Below are 17,941 nucleotides of genomic sequence, written 5' to 3'. Positions count from 1 at the left end.
CCCTTTGACTCACAACCTTTTTTTTTTTAACAACATAAATATTCAGGAAAAAATAACAATTTTAATTCAATTTTATGTCAATAATTATTCAAAACTGACTAATATGGAATGAATTTTATAAACATTTTAATCCCCGTATCTGCATCTATTTATGTACACACCAACGACCACACACGTGTTAAATATACATTCATACTTGTATGCACAAGAATAATTATAATGAATTAAACAAAATCCGAAAATTTAATAAACTTTCACTATTTCTTTTGTGCTACACTTAAGCTTTAGAGTGAAACGCGTAAATAAGGTTTATTGGGATAAAATTATCCAAAGATAAAAATAAATAAATTAGTTTTCTAGAGCTGTATTATATACCTTTTTAAATTATATTATTTTTATTTCATTTTGTATATAAACTTATTTTATGAAGAATATTATTCTATTTTATTTTTCTTAATTTTTCTCCAATATTTTTTAAAAGCTAATATAAATATATGTAATAATTCTATTTATAATGTTTAGTGATATTTTAATCGAGGATGTAAGATACTTCTTGGTTTAATATAGATACTAAAATATCGAAGAGCATAACGGGTTGGGCTTTGCCGTTTTCTCTTTGGGCAATTACTTTCTGCATCTGTACATTATTTTCTGCAACTCCCATTTTAATGAAATTATATACTGAGTAGTAACGAGAGCTATCAAACTTCAGGCCGGATCCAACCCAAGAAGCTATTCAAAAAATTTGTTTCAGCCCGTTGGATTCCTTTTTAAGTAGACAGTAATTATATTGTGTGGTGACTCATTTTAAAAATTAAAAAAAACTTGTAATTATTTAAATAAAAAAGTAAAATAAAATAATTTAAATAATATTATTGAATTTAAATTTTACATAAATCATATATATATATATATATATATATATATATATATATATATATATATATATATATATATATATTGAATATTATTATTATATAAAACAGAGTTAGCTGAGTCTATATATCTAACCCGACCTAAGTCATTGTTAGCAAATGAATTAGACAAAAAACTTGACCTACTACTATTTTTCAGTTTAACTTTAATCGTACCAATAATAACTATTTATTTTTTAATTTATTTTATTAACTATTCACAACAAAGGTATTCCATTCGAATTGAATTAGAATGGGTTAAATATGTTTTTAATCTCTAAACTATCAAGCGAATTTGTTTAGTCTCTCTTTCAAAGTAAGGTACACTTTGATCTTTCTCTTTAAAGAAACTATAATTTTTGGTCCTTCAAAACCAACGGCGTTAAAAATCCGCTGAGGTGGCTAATGGTGATACCACGTCATTTTCTTTTTTCTAACACGAATCAACTTTTTCCAGCTTTTTTCCCTTCCTCTCCCTCCCTCTTCCTCAATCTTCTCCTTAAACTCCTTCTCAGATCATTCAACCTTTTCACCGCCATCACCGGCCCTGCCTCAAGCACCACCTTCCTCCACGCCGTCACGAAGAACGCTTCGCAAGGAGGGAATGGAGAAGAGGTCACTAAAGAAAGAGAACAAGAGAGAAAGTTAATGGTGCGGTTATTGATTCTTAACAAATCATTGATCTGTTAATGGTGCGATTATTGAATTTGCAGGTTATGTATTGTTATGCTGTGAATGGAAGGTGCGCTTCTCCTGCGCATCTTTGGCTCACTGGCTGCGACGGGGAAATGGATAATGCTTAGTTCCTGAAATCTTTTTTCTGTTTTGGTTTTGTGATACAGCTTGAGATTTTGAGATGAATTTTGTTTAGGAACTTTTCTATTTTTATTCTGTTTTACTGAAGACTGGAGCTTTTAAGGAAAGATGGGATTTTTAATGGACTAACTGTTCTTATGTTTACAATTTGTTTTTGGTCATGAACAGGTGCTCTTTACTGTGTATGTAAAGATGGTGTGGGTAATCAAGCTCTTCAGAAAGCTATAGATTATGCATGTGGTGTAGGGACTGATTGTTCCCCTATTCTTCAAAATTCCCTTTCTTCTAATTCTTCTCTGTTTGTTGTTGTCCCTACCTCTTTGATTTGCAGCTTCAGCATCCACATGGGTTTACCCCTCAAGCCCTGGGTATGTTCTTGATCATGGATCTTGCCAATTTGTTTAAATTAATACGCAATCATTACTTTATTTCTCTGAATTTCAAGTTCAATTTTTTATTTAATTTTTTCCTAATGGCAAGATGTTGGTTGCTTGCGTGCTGTATTAAAACAGTTTTTTCTTCCATTTACAGAACATGAAGGATGTTAAGAAGAAGATTGAGGGAGAGGGAGGGAGAGGAAGGGAAAAAAGTTGGGAAAAGTTGATTCCTGTCAGAAAAAAAGAAAATGACGTGGTACCACCGTTAGCCACCTCAGCAGATTTTTAACACCGTTGGTTTTGAAGGAATAAAAATTATAGTTTCTTTAAGGAGAAGGATCAAAGTGTACCTTACTTTGAAAGAGAGATTAAAAACAAATTCGCTTGATAGTTTAAGGACTAAAAACATATTTAACCCAATTAGAATTAGAATTAGAAGAATAAATATCTTCAAATATAAATAAGTTTTAATTACTTTCGTATTTAATAATATTATCCCAAACATACCTTGTCAGAACCCTTAAAAAAACCCCAAGTTAGTGGAAGCCAGGTGTCAATGAATGAGTTCAGAATTTTAGAAAGTGGAAGACAGGTGGCTACAGGAGAGTGAACCGATTGGTTTGTGCAGGAGGTATATAAGTGGAAATTTTGAAATTCGGTCCCACTTTCTGCATGCACCCTTCTTCTCCATACTGCTAAACTCCATTTTCTCCTCCTTCTCTCTAGATTCCTCCATCTTCTCTCTAAGAATTCTCATCATTTTCTTCTTCCGATCATCATTTAGGCAACGCTTGAGTATTCCTGGTGCCAAGAGCTACACTTTGCACCGATCAAGTTGTGGTTTAAGCTGGTGAGTACTTCTCTTCTTAAACCGTTCATTTTCTGTCACGTGCAAACCCATATTCTGGTTGCATGAGTTTATCATCTTATTCTGAGCATTTCTGGTCTTTTGTTTGGTTTAGTTTCATAAATCGTGACCGTAGAATTCTAAGATTCCTGGTTGTGGCGAGCCATATACTGCATCTGTGAGCATTCGGCTACATTTAGAGGTAAGGGAAGCTTGTAATTTAATTGTGATTCTTGTTTTATGATTGCTTACTTGCTGGAATGATGTTATGTTTGATGATTTGGTTGATGTTGAAATATTGCATGTTTGTTTGGAAGTACTGATGATTGATGAAAAGGCATAAAATGGGTAGGAATATAGTTTGATCGTGATTCTGCAATAATCTGCAGAATTCTGAAAACTGTAACCGAGTGTCATTTGTGACCGTTCGGTTTTCCTTTGGTGTGTTCGGTCTTAACTGGATTCTCCTTCTAAAGAGAATTTAAGTTGACCGTTCGGTCTTATATTGGTAGGTTGGCATACTAAATACTTAGTTTATGTTTAGTTTTCTATTTCTACTTAGTTATCAGCCTAGTCAGGGTATTCAAATAAGTTAAGCAATCAACATTATAGTCGTTTTCAGTATGTGAATAGATGTTAGGTTGTTTCCGTGGTCGACTTTATATATATATATATATATTTCTATTAGCTAGAGTGTTCGGTCTCTACAGTACTAGATCTGAGACTAGCACTCGGTCTCTTCAGTGTTCGGTCTTAGACTAAAGGTAAGTATTATTAGTGCTCGGTATCGTACTATTTCTCGGTTTCTTCATAGTATTCAGTGTGCTACTGGTATTCGACGTCAAACAATATTCGGTCTTAGTAGTGCTCGGTCATAGACCAAGTGCTCGGTCTCAGTAGTGCTCGGTCTTATAATATTCCATAATATACCTGCATTAGATATTAAGAGTGTTCGGTTAAACTCCAAAGTGTTCGGTTAAAGCTTGTAAGGTTCGGTTTAAGTTCTCAGGTTCCATCAAAAGTTATTATGATTTTCGGTTAAGTCTAAATTATATGTATTCTTTAGTATTTGGTACATTCTTAGGAGTTCTGTCTAGTAAAATATTATTCTGTAGTAACTGTTGAGTCACAAGTAAACGTCCAAATATTATCATGAGTGTTCGGCTTATAATGAGTCTTATCTAGCATGGACCGTTCGGTCCTGTTCTGTGTATAAGTGGAAGACCGCTCGTTCTTACACTAAGTGTTCGGTTGTGTTAGTCTAAAAAGTATTCAAATCGTTAGGTCTTGTCTCTAGGGTGGAAGTTATTGTTCAGTTTTGGTTTAAGATGAGATTTGTTTTTATTTGTTCAGTTTGATTGTATTGATGAATAAGTAAGATGATGTTGAAGAGTGATATGAATTGAGTAATATGGATTTAAAAGAGAATTCCAAGGAGGAATATCTCATGAATGATATTGGAATGGTAAAGTATGAATGTGGACAAAGCTTAGCTGGTGTTTATCGTGATATTCCGTGATTACTCATTCTCACGTAGAGAAGAGTAACTCATGCGTGGAAATGACAGGAGGTCCTAGACCATAAGGTGAACTTGGACGGAACGGACTAACCTTGGGTGGCGACTGTTGAGGGTATCCGAGCTATTACATCACCCGGGTGCAAAAACGTCGTAGCTACACAGAATTCATACAGTCCGGACAGTCAGAGTAAAGTGGTTGATCATTGCATGTTTTGACGTATAATTTTTGTTGGAAATGTATGATTGGATGATTGCATGATTGATTATTTGATGTATATCACATTTATGTGAAATAAATGTTTTACAGAATTAATTAAATTACATAAGCTTACCCTATTTCCTGTCTTGTCTGTTTTGTCCTTTCGGTTGTCATTTTTTTGTTGCAATGATCATCCTATGGATGTGAGCAGAAGGAGAAGAGTTGCTGGAAGAGGCTCCGGAAGAAGTAGAGGTTAAGGTTAAACCTTAAAACCGTTTGGCAAGGGAGTGTTCATTGTTTTGTATAACCGATCAGTTAAGCTACTTCTTGGAACCGTTCAGTCTAGTAGTTAGTTTTGTAAAGTTTAAAACTCTTTAGTATGGTTTAAGGCCGTTCGACCATAAACGTACTTCTTCTTTTTCTGAATTGAACAGTAATATTATTAATTGTGAGTATTTTAGGATATGGTTTTATACTATATTTTTGGAATGCTACGTACCTTAATTTTATTTGTAATGATTTTATTATTATTATTATTATGAATTTGTTAAATAAAGTCGTCTAAAAATATTTTATTTTAAAGTAATAAAAATATTTAACAAAATAATATATATAAAACTGACAAGATAATGTACTTATATGAGTAAATAATATTATAAGCTATAAACATTATTCTAAACGATTTGATAAACAAATTAGAATAAATCCTACTACATGTATTATATTAAACGTTATAATAAATATATAATATTTTAAATGTAATGTATAAATATTACTTCTTTAGATGTCATAAATCATATTTAAAATAAAATGCCTCATATTTTTGAAAAACGGTAAAAATTTTGATATTTAAATCTTGCGGAATTTGAAATCAACTGGATTGGGTTAATTAAAAAAAAATTGTCATATGAAAGAACTGTTAAAGAAAGGTTTTTCTTTTATCAAATTAGATTGGATTAATTTAAAAAAAGAAAAGAAACAGTTTTGTTTTGATCTTTGTATGATATATAATAGAAAACCTCGTAATTCATATCACATGCAAGGAATGAAAGTTGTAAGAGCTTACAGTACAAAAATTATAATATGAAGTTGAATAACTAAGCACAAGTGATATTAAATACACATTTGTTATTCAGAAAAAAAGCTGGAAGCATGTGAATAGGTAGGTCCAATGGAGCCTCCAACCATTCACTTCAAAAATGCTCTCACATTCAACTTCATGCTTTCAGATTCTATTTTAGAGGAATCAATGTTTTTTTTTATGTTCTTTTTGGTGTTCCAGATATATATAATTCAAATTTTTTATCTTTATTCTATTCCAAATAAATTAATGGTAAGGACCTCCAACGGGTCTTTTAACCACATTAACCAGGAACTGGGAGCCATGAATAATTTATAGTTTTTTTTTTCTTTCTTTTCAAATTTGGAAAAGAAAGCACATATATGTTTATGTTTACGTTTTTGTTTTTAATTTTGGAAAAAAGCATAATTTATTCTATTTTTCAATATCTATAATAATGTATATATGGATGAAGAGGGCAACAATAGAAAAAAAAACATCTAATCTAATAAACAATTTTCTCATACATTTAGATATCATTTATCCGAGTTAAACAATATTCAAATCTCTTAAAGTTTCGAATTCAAGTCGTATTTTTTTTTATCAGTAAAGATATATATATATATAGTTAAGCTCACCAGCAGACAGATTAAGTTTCACTGTCATGAAATATTGTTTGCAGAAAGTTAGTTTAAGAAAAGAAAGAGAGATGAATGTGTGGTTTGCTATATATTGCCGCTATCTCTGGTGTTTGGCTTTTGGTTAATATGTCGTTTTGGTTTTCCAAACTCCATTTTAACGCCCATTTATTGCCAGAAAAAGACTCAAACTGTGCCCATAATTTAATCATTGCATTGTTACTGTCATTCTGATAAACATGTTTCCTTTATATTAGGCAGCATTTCAACATAATTTTCTATATTTATTTGTCCCATAAGTTAGAACTTGAAGAAGCTATGTGCAAGAACCTTGTTTTAAGGCCTTAATTAAGCTCAAAGAAACTCTGCCCCATTAATATTTTTACTATTAGTTTTAGCTAATGAAAGATATATAGATAGATATATTTGTGTCTGAATGAATTGAATGATTTGTTAGTAAGCAATGCTAGATATGTTATTCACCTTCTTGCTTGTAACTGCCGATGAGTAGCGGTTACATCTTCATTATTATTAATAACGCCCTCATCATTGTCAACACTGTAGCGTAAACTCAGACATTCCTTTTTTTCGTTTATCATATTTCACTACATAATATACCAATTGTTTTCTTTTCAAGAAAAATGCTAGGAGATATATTCATCATCCTGTTAATACAATAATACATTAGTTTGGCAGGTTTCATGCTTAACTATATATATTTTAATTTTGAACGGAGTCAACTTCACCGGGAGAATATGGGCCATTCTTTTTGTCAAAACGATGATAATTGTAAATAAGATAGCAACAAAAATAGTAATAATGTTTTCATAACCATCAGATCAAACACCCCACCAACCTCCTTCAAACATTGGGCTCTTAACTGTTTAATCCTTAATCTAAAAAATATTGTTTTATGGATTTCAGTGAATCTTTTAGTTCTTATAACGTGGAATACTTGATGCGATTTGTCTCAATACGTGTTGTCATGTTCATAATTTATGACAAAAGTTATTTAAAAGTAAATTAATATGAGAAACAGAATTTATTAATTGATTATTATTGTAACTAGTTGTAGGGGAAGCATACAATAATAATAAGAAGTCCGTGAGAGGAAGGAGAGGCACCGACAGTGAAAATGAGGAAGAAACAGAAATGTATAACTGGTGGTAGACCCACACCGTTTGATTTGAACGACCACTTTTGATAGAAACCCCATGGTGTGCATTAAAGCACCACAACATTAACATCACCCTCCTCAATCATCTTATGGTCGGTTTCACTTGACAGACACGTACGTTGCTACATCAATTCAATGACAATCAATAAATATGTATTCTTATAAATGCATTTACTGTTCCATCTTTTAATATCACTCAGTTCTACGTACGCACAGCAGCTCATCTCTCTGTTGTATCCACATTCCATAAATGAATAATATTAAACAAATTAATTGGGTATTTGGATAAGTAATTTAATAGGATTATTTTTAAAAAAATTAAAATGTTTGATGACAAAATATGTTGTTTAGATATAAAATTTTAGAAAAATGAAATTATAAAACTTTATTAGAATAAATGTATTACTTAAAATAAAAGATTCATGTAGTTGTGTGTAGTTTAATTCAATTAAATATGGATAAACCTTTGACTCGAACAAACTTGGATCTATTCTAAATTATTCTTAGTCGATTCATGTTTCAACTTGACTTGCTTGAGTTAACTAGATTTACTTACCTTGATTTGGTCTTGGTTGTGTTAAGTTTGATTTAGCATTGATCAAACTATGACTAGCTTGAGCCTAAACTTAGTTTAATATGGTTTAATATGAGTTGGTCCCAATTCAAATGAATATGGATTTACCTTAACTGAATAGAATTTAAGCTTGCCTCAACTCAGGTCAACCTGGACTTTGATCGATTTTATTCAACCTAAACATGAATTTACTTGGCTCAACCTTAATTCGGTCCAATTTGACTCGACTTAGGCAAGAACAAATTCGACATGATCTTGGTTCAAGCTAACTCTACCTAGCCTAGACTTTGAGCAACTCAGCTCGACCGAAGCCCAAGTTAACTTCATTCAATTTAGGCTTGGGTCAACGAAGCTCAACTAGTATCTTAACCAACTCAATTTGACTTAGGCCTAGGCTAACACGATTCAACTAAGACCTAAGCCTACTTGGCTTAAGATGGACTTAAAGCAAATCAATTTAACCTAAACTTGGATTGACTTGACTTGACTTTAATTTGAGTAAACTCAGTCCAATATATTAAATTGAAATACTTTATCTAAACAAAACATTTAAAAAATAGGTTTAATAATTATTGAGGTCTCTATTTTTGGCAGGAAGTTTCAAATCGGTCCTTTAGTTTGTTTTGTCTCAGTTAGGTCTCTACTTTTAAAATTTTAAAGTAATGTGTAAGAGAACATTTTTTTTCAACTAAACGGTGGCTTGTTATTACAACAACATATAGACAGTTATGGTGGATCAAATGAATTAATAAATATCTTTACTATGGAAGAACTAAAAGAGGCCACCAACAATTTCAATGAAAGGATGGTCTTAGGCAAATGTGAGGAGGGAACAATTTACAAAGGAATATTACCTAACAATAGAAGTGTAGCAATAAAAAAGACCATAATTAATAACTCAAACCAAATTGAGCATTTCATCAATGAGGTGATTATGTTTTGTCAAATCAACCATAGAAATGTGGTGAAACTCTTGGGATGTTGTTTAGAGACAAAGGTTCCCTTACTTGTTTATGAATTCGTTTCCAATGGAACTATTTACGAGCATCTTCACCATCAAAGCAAACCTATAAGACTTACATGGAAAAGAATATAACAAATAGCAGTTTAAAATGTTGGGGCCCTGACATACTTGCATTCTTTTACCCATGCATCAATCATTCATAGAGATGTGAAAACTTCAAACATAATACTTGATCACAATCTCATTGAAAATGTTTTTGATTTTGGAGCTTCAAAGATCATTCCTCTTGATCGAACTTAGTTAACAACTTTGAGGTTGGGGACACTAAGGTATCTTGACCTAGAATACTTTCTCTCAAGCCAGTTAACGGAGAAAAGTGATGTTTATAGTTTTGGAGTTGTTCTTGCTGAACTACTAACAGAAGAGAAGGCACTCTCTTTTGAAAGGCTAGAGGCCCATAGAAACCTACCGATTCACTTCAATTCTTCAATGAAGGAGGGTCGGTTACTTGACATTTTCGATGGCCAAATAATAGACGAGACAAATGTTGAAAAACTAATGGATGTTGCAAATATTACAAGCCATTGTTTAAGGTTGAAGGGGGAAGAAAGGCCCACCATATGTATGTGTGTGTAGGTGTGCATGAGTGCATGTGTGCTTGTATGCATGTGTGCATATGTGCATGAATGTGCATGTGTGTGAATATGTATGTGTGTGTGTGTGTGCATGTGTGTATGTGTAAAAGAATATTTTTCAATTAAACGGTGGTTTATTATTACAACAACATATAGGCAGGTATAGTGGATCAAATGAATTGACAAAAATATTTACAATGGAGGAACTAAAAGCGGCCACCAACAATTTCAATGAAGAGATGGTCTTAATTAGGTAAAGGTGGGGAGGGAACAATTTACAAAGGAATATTACCTAACAATAGATTTATAGAAATAAAAAAGTCCAGAATTAATTACCCAAACCAAATTGAGCATTTCATCAATGAGGTGATTTTGCTTTGTCAAATTAACCATAGAAATATGTGAAACTCTTGGGATGTTGTTTAGAGACAGAGGTTCCCTTACTTGTTTATGAATTTGTTCTCAATGGAATTCTTTACGAGCATCTCCACCATAAAAAACAAACCTTTAAGACTTACATGGAAAAGAAGATTACAAATTAAAGTTGAAACTGCTGGGGCCCTGGCATACTTGCATTCACCTACCCATGCACCAATTGTTCATAGAAATGTGAAAACTTCAAACATACTACTTGATCACAATCTCAATGCAAAGGTTTCTTATTTTAGAGCTTAAAAAATTATTCCTCTTGATCGAACTGTGTTAAAAACTTTGGTGTTGGGGAGACTTGGTATTTTGTCCCAAAATACTTCAACTCAAGCCAATTAACGGAGAAAAGTGATATCTATAGTTTCGGAGTTGTCCTAGCCGAACTACTAAGAGGAGAAAAGGCACTCTCTTTTGAAAGGCCAGAGGCTCATAGAAACCTAGCGATTCACTTCCATTCTTGAATGAAGGAGGGTTGATTACTTGACATTGTCGATGACCACATAATAGATGAAGCAAATGTTGAACAACTAATGGATTTTACAAATATTGTAAGCCATTGTTTAAGGTTCAAGGATTAGGAAAGGCCCACCATATGTATGTATATGTGTGAGCATGTGTGTATGTGCGCACGTGTGCATGTGTGCTTGTATGCATATGTTCATGTCTACATGTATGCATATGTGCATGCATGTGTGCATGCATGTGCATGTGTGTGTATGTGTAAGTGTGTATGTGTGTATGCGTGTATGTGTGTGTATGTATGTGTGCATGTGTGTATGTGTGCATGTGTGTATGTGTAAAAAACATTTTTTGCAACTAAACGATGGCCTATTATTACAACAACATATAGGCAGGTACAATGGATGAAATGAATTGACAAAAATCTTTATTGTGGAAGAAGCAAAAGAGGTCAACAACAATTTCAATGAAGAGATGGTCTTAGGCAACGGTGGGGACGAAACAGTTTACAAAGGAATATTACCAGAGAATATAAGTATGGTAATAAAAATGTCCAGAATTAAGAACCCAAACCAAATTGAGCATTTTATCAATGAGGTGATTATGCTTTGTCAAATGAAACATAGAAATGTGGTGAAACTTTTAGGTCGTTGTTTAGGGACAAATGTTCCCTTACTAATTTATGAATTTGTTCCCAATGGAACTATTTACGAGCATCACCACCATCAAAGCAAACCTTTAAGACTTACATGGAAAAGAAGATTACAAATAACAGTTGAAACTGTTGGGGCACTAACATACTTGCCTTTAGCTACCCATGTACCAATCACTCATAGAGATGAGAAAACTTCAAACATACTACTTGATCACAATCTCATTACAAAGGTTTCTGATTTTGGAGCTTCAAAGATAATTCCTCTTGATCGAACTCTCTTAACAATTTTGGTGTTGGGGAGACTGGGTATCTTGACCCGGAATACTTCCAGTCAAGCAAGTTAAAGGAGAAAAGTAATGTGTATAGATTTTGATTTGTCCCAGTCGAACTACTAACAAGAGAGAACACACTCTCTTTTGAAAGGCGAGAGGATCATTGAAACCTAGCGATTCACTTCCATTCTTCAATGAAACAAGGTCGGTTACTTGACATTGTCGATAGCGACATAATAGATGAGGCAAATGTTGAGCAACTAATGGATGTTGCAAATATTGCAAGCCATTGTCTAAAGTTGAAGGGGGAGGAAAGGCGCAATATGTGTGCATTTGTGTATGTGTGCATGTGTGTTTGTATGCATGCATGTATGCATGTGTGCATACATGTGCATGTGTGTATGTGTGTATGTATGTATGTGTGCATGTGTGTATGAATAAAAGAACATTTTTTTCAATTTATAAATGGTGGTCTGCTATTACAACATCATATAAACAAGTACAATGGATCAAATGAATTAAAAAAATATTTACTGTGGAAGAACTAAAAGAGGTTACCAACAATTTCAATGAAGAGATAGTCTTAAGCAAAGGTGGGGAGGGAACAATTTACAAAGAAATATTACGTGACAATAGAACTGTAGCAATAAAAAAGTCCTGAATTAATAACTCTAACCAAATTGAGCATTTCATCAATTAGGTGATTATGCTTTGTCAAATGAAACATAGAAATGTGGTGAAACTTTTGGGACGTTGTTTAGAGACAAAGGTTCCCTTACCTTTTAATGAATTTGTTTCCAATGGAACTGTTTACGAGCATCACCACCATCAAAGCAAACCTTTAAGACTTACATGGAAAAAAAGATTACAAATAGCAGTTGAAACTGCTCGGGCGCTAACATACTTGCATTCAGTCACCCATGTACCAATCGTTCATAGAGATGTGAAAACTTCAAACATACTACTTGATCACAATCTCACTACAACGGTTTCTGACTTTGGAGCTTCAAAGATTATTCCTCTTGATCAAACTCTGTTAAAAACTTTGGTGTTGGGGAGACTGTGTATCTTGGCCCAAAATACTTCAACTCAAGCAAGTTAACGGAGAAAAGTGATATCTATAGTTTTTGAGTTTTCCTAGTTGAACTACTAACAAGAGAGAACACACTCTCTATTGAAAGACTAGAGGCTCATAAAAACCTAGCGATTCACTTTCATTCTTCAAAGAAGGAAGGTCGATTACTTGATATTGTCGATGACCACATAATAGATGAGGCAAATGTTGAGCAATTAATGGATGTTGCAAATATTGCAAGCCATTGTTTATGATTGAAGGGGGAGGAAAGACCCACCATATGTATGTATGTATGTGTGCATGTGTGTATATGTGTTTGTGTGCATGTATGCATTTGTGCATGTGTTCATTTGTGCATGTGTGCATGTGTGCATACATGTGCAAGCATGTGCATGTGTGTATATGTGTGTGTGTATGTATTTACGTATGTATGTGTGGATGATACATTTTTTTGTGTTTATCAGTAGAATGTATCATTCAGCAATTAACAGATACTTTCTACTAAAACATTCTATAAGAAGTAACTCATTGAAAATCCAGAACACAAATTCGAACATAAATTAAGCAATAAAGAACAAAAATAGTGAAAATACTAAGATACTTCCGCAAAATCTCAAGTCTCGTTATCTAAAAAACAAAGTAAACAAATGCGAAAAAGCACATACTGTGAAGCACCCTAGGTCGCATGCTACATGTCCACCCTACCCACCTTTCCTCCTTCAATGCTTATGGAGTTTACATTGAAAAGGTAACTTTCACAACAACATTTTCAATAATTAGAGTTTTCAAGGAAAATGGGGAAAACAAAAATAGAAAGGAATTGGAGATTTTTTTATTTTAGAGTTTTATAAAAAGGAACTCCACCATAAGTCAATCAGTATTAACATCTACAAATGTATGTATCGTTTAGTATACTATAAGATGTTTAAAATTTGCATCAAAACTAGTACTAACAAACTTAGAGTTCTATATCATTATATCCTCTTGATTTTAACTCAAGAGTTTCACTCAAGTACTTAAAATGATTAAGATTAAGAAAAAAAATTGAACAAATGTAAAAAGAAACTAAGATGGAAGAGGAACGAAAACAAAAAATTAGGACCTCAACCAAACTTTTCTCAATTTTTCTTTTTAAAAATACGGAAATTCCTCATCATCCAGCTACATTGTATTAACGTTTCATATCAACGTAGTTTTATTATTGTTCAATCAATTTAATCGTAAATGTCTAATTATTTTAATTTTTCACAAATAGAAATCAATTAAAAAGATAAATAAATGAAAGATCAATATGAAATTTAATAAAAAAATAGAAATATATAGAATGATCAAATCTAAAAAATAAAATAATTAAATAAGATCCATTCAAATTTGGTTTCTTTTAAGTGTTTTATTATATGTGAATTTTCCCATCAAGTAATGATTTTCTTTTGTATTATAGTATCACCATAAATGAAAGGTAAAAGGAAATGCAAAGAGTATTAAATTCAATCGCGACATCACTGCCCTGTATAAATGTAAAGAATATGCTCATCTAGTGTTGCGTGCAATGTTCTGTTAAATATTTAATACCATTTTAATTTCGTGAATGAAAAAATTCGTATGATGTAAAGTGTATTTAAGCTATTTTATCGACTTTGAATATTAAGTGGAAAATATTCTGAGGATAAAAAAAACATTGAATGTGAGATAAAATTGTAGATGGTTTTAATTGTTTAGGTTCATAGTCCATAGAATTAATTTATAATATATGTAATAGTAAAATTTATTTTGCAATTCGTTTTATAAATTTAAGTTTAAATCCATCTCTTAATAAAATATTAAATCTAACAAAATTTATTATTTTATTTATTATCAGACCATTATCATATATTAATATCTAATTTTATATTTAAAATATATATTGAAATCTCACGTGAATAAAAATATAATAGTTTATAATATATATATATATATATATATATATATATAAATACAAACCTCATTTTATAATTAAATTTTATAAAATTATATTAGATTTAAATCTTATTTTTTAACAATTTAAAAATGAAAATTATAAATTAATAAAAAGAAATAATTTTTTATATCTTTCTTTTTAGTTGAATCTAATTAAACTGGTAAATATTATTACAGATAAAACCTGGGAGTTGATTTTAAATGAAAAGCAACAAACTTATTATATCATGAAGCGGATTCCCTACTAAATAATGAACAACTTTTCTACATATAATTCTAAATTATAGTAATTTTTAATTTTTAATTTTGAGTGAAATGTTGATGGATGCTATATGTTATTAATATTAATATAACTATTATCATATATTTAATTAAAAATTGTATATTTATTTTGAATTTTAATCATCAAAATACGATTATATTTTCAGTAGCTATAAAATTGTTAGAAAGAAATATGTCTAGAATTATATTTTTGAAAACTAAAAAAGATCTTTTATAGTATAATAACTTTTTTCTAATATGATTCTCTTGTGAAATCTTGTACAAATATTTACACCGAAGAACAAAATTCTCTTTATGAAAAACGTTTGTAATACAAACAAATGCAATTGTACTTATGGGACTTTTTTTCTCCTTACTTTATGTGGGATATTATTAATATATATAAATTATATAATATTTTCTTTTTTTTAATGCGAGAAAGAAACGAGGTGCGGATTCCTGTTATTTGAAAAAAAATAAAAATTTGAGGGATCATATTCAAAGAAGAAAAAAGAGATATTATATATATATATATATATATATATATATATATATATATATTATATATATCATATTTGGAATGCTTAAAGAAGAAAAAAGAAATATTATATATATATATATATATATATATATATATTTTATTTTTTTTGGTTTGTTAAGTCGCGTATGTTTATTATTTAGTTGGTACATTTTAGTAATGTGTATTGGATTTTAGTAGACAAAAATACTTTTATATATTATAGATTCTAAGTTTTAAGGTTAAGGGTATTTTAATAATTTTCATTCTCAAAATTAAAAAAACGAAACTCCCAAACCCTTCCTCACCTCTCTCATTCCTCTCAACATGAATTCTCTTTCATTTCTCTCACTCCAACCTTTTCTTTGTCTCTAACATTTTGTTTGTCATCCCTACTGTAGCCCTAATTGAAAAGATTAGAAACACTTCCCTTAAACAATTGTCTTTGTAAAGAGTTGAGTCATTAACATATTCACCTTTAGACAAAGGTTCATTCAAGATCTCTTTAATTTCACCATCTTCACTAACCTCTCTAATTTCATCATGTGCACATGTTGAGTCATCATCTCTAAAAAAAACCCTCCAGGCCAATTACCAATTCCTTCAGATGTCATTATGCTTGTGAAAATTAGATAAAATTATATACGACAAAAATTATAAAATGAAAACTCATTATAAAATAAATGAGAGTGTTTCTGATTTTTTACACATCAATTACTAATTCTTTTGATGTCATTATGCTTGTGAAAATTAGATAAAATTAGATAAGACAAAAATTATAAAATGAAAACTCATTATATAATCATATTTTGTAAGAAATTGCTTAACAGCCCGTGTTTATGAATCTCCATACTCTTCCTCGCCCACACACAACAACCAGTGACATTGCAATTTGTTGCTTTTGCTCTGTTCGTTCATTTGTTTTACACTTTAATAACAAAATAATTGATGATGTTGATGTTTATTTTTGATTGGAGAGTTGTGTTATATATTTTTCCTTTTGATTATTATTAATTTTCGATTTTAAATTTTAGAATTTTGTTGTGTTACAAACTTCCCATCTACAGGCACACTATCATCAATAAACCAAGATCAAAATCAAACCAAGTTTAGCCAATTAAAAATTAAGTCAGAAGAATGTAATGGTAAATAAAACATTTAGCTTCACAAATCACAAAAACAAATTAGATAAGTGAGGAAGGTAGATTAGTGTTATGCGAGTTTTTCTGATTTTTTTCAGTTGAAGCTACCATAGGATGACAGAGAAAATGTTGGAGTGAGAGAGATGAAAGAGAAAGGGTTAAGAGGAATGAGGGAGGTGAGCAAGGGTTTAGGATTTTTTTTTTAGTTTTGAGAATGAAAATTATTAAAATACCCTTAACCTTAAAACTTAAAATCTATGATATATAAAGTATTCACATTAGTCACATAATTGGTTGTATGAGTAGTTTAGAAATAAGTAAAAATGTAAGAATAAACTGAAAATTATTAATGAAAACCTGATAGATATTAAATTAATTGTTTATAATTAATTAACATTTATGTACTTGACTGGTTGTTTATAAGATTAAAATGTAAATTTCCAATATTACATTTTTTATATCAACCAGTTTAATTTACATAAAACATCATTTTTTTATCTTTTTAATATGGTTATTTGACCAATTTGGTTCATAATTATTTAATATAATATAATATAATATAATATAATATATATATAATATAATATATATATATATATATATATATATAAAAGAGAATAAAATTACAATAAATTATATTATTTTTAAAATTTAATTAAAGTTTTGCAATGGGGCTAAACTCACTTTAAACCTGATCCTAACCCACTTGAGAGGGGGTTTTGGGGTTGGAGCTTTTTTATGACTCCCTACTTAATGGGCTTCTTAAAATAGGACTTTTTCAATAATAGGGTGGAGACTGGCCCTGGAACCATAAGTTAAATTGACACATCTAGTAACGTCACATTGATAATGTTACGTGACATAACTTTGATTTGACAAGTTTAATTTTTTTTTCAAAAAAAGTTAAAAAATAAATTAATAAAAGTCAAATAAACTACATAGTGACATGTAATATTGTCTTTAACATTGGTAGTACTAAAACAAATTATTTAATTATATTAATTATATTAATTTGAGATTAAAAAAAGTTAAATGACAATTTGACATTTTTTATCAAAAGAAAAATAAAATAACTAATTAAATTTTTTTGAGCAGAGTTTTTCAATAATAAAAGAAATAATTATTTAATAAAACATGGATAGTGAGTATAAATAACTTATCATCTTAAATTGTAATTTTATAATTTCATTAATTAGAACTTTTTTTATTTATTATACTATAGACTCTCTTTTTTCATTACCATTTTTTTCTTAATTTAAACAACTTTTACTTTCATTTTCTTTCCATTCATTCTCATCAATATTTTCACTCCTTCAAATCTCCCTTTATCAAAACAAACACATCCAAGAGACGAGAAACTTAATAGAGCAATGAAGCCAACTCTTTATTCTGTCGCCAAATTCACCAGTTTTGATGCTTCTTCTCTCAAGAAGAGAGAGATAAGGCAATGTTGTT

The 17,941-nt window shown here is 30.6% G+C and overlaps 3 pseudogenes; all 3 read left to right on the top strand.

Annotated features, from left to right (window-relative positions):
* Positions 1 to 8,884: 8,884 nt before the first annotated feature.
* On the top strand, positions 8,885 to 10,610 carry LOC128196269 (putative wall-associated receptor kinase-like 16; annotated as a pseudogene).
* A 199-nt stretch (positions 10,611 to 10,809) lies between these two features.
* LOC128196268 (putative wall-associated receptor kinase-like 16) lies at positions 10,810 to 11,636 on the top strand (annotated as a pseudogene).
* A 93-nt stretch (positions 11,637 to 11,729) lies between these two features.
* Positions 11,730 to 12,666, top strand: LOC128196267 (wall-associated receptor kinase 5-like; annotated as a pseudogene).
* The last annotated feature ends 5,275 nt before the right edge of the window (positions 12,667 to 17,941 follow it).

Source organism: Vigna angularis, chromosome 4, assembly GCF_016808095.1.
Source record: "Vigna angularis cultivar LongXiaoDou No.4 chromosome 4, ASM1680809v1, whole genome shotgun sequence".
NCBI lineage: Eukaryota > Viridiplantae > Streptophyta > Magnoliopsida > Fabales > Fabaceae > Vigna > Vigna angularis.
The sequence above is the reverse complement of the archived record's forward strand: the minus strand, read 5'-3'. Positions and strand labels throughout refer to the sequence as shown.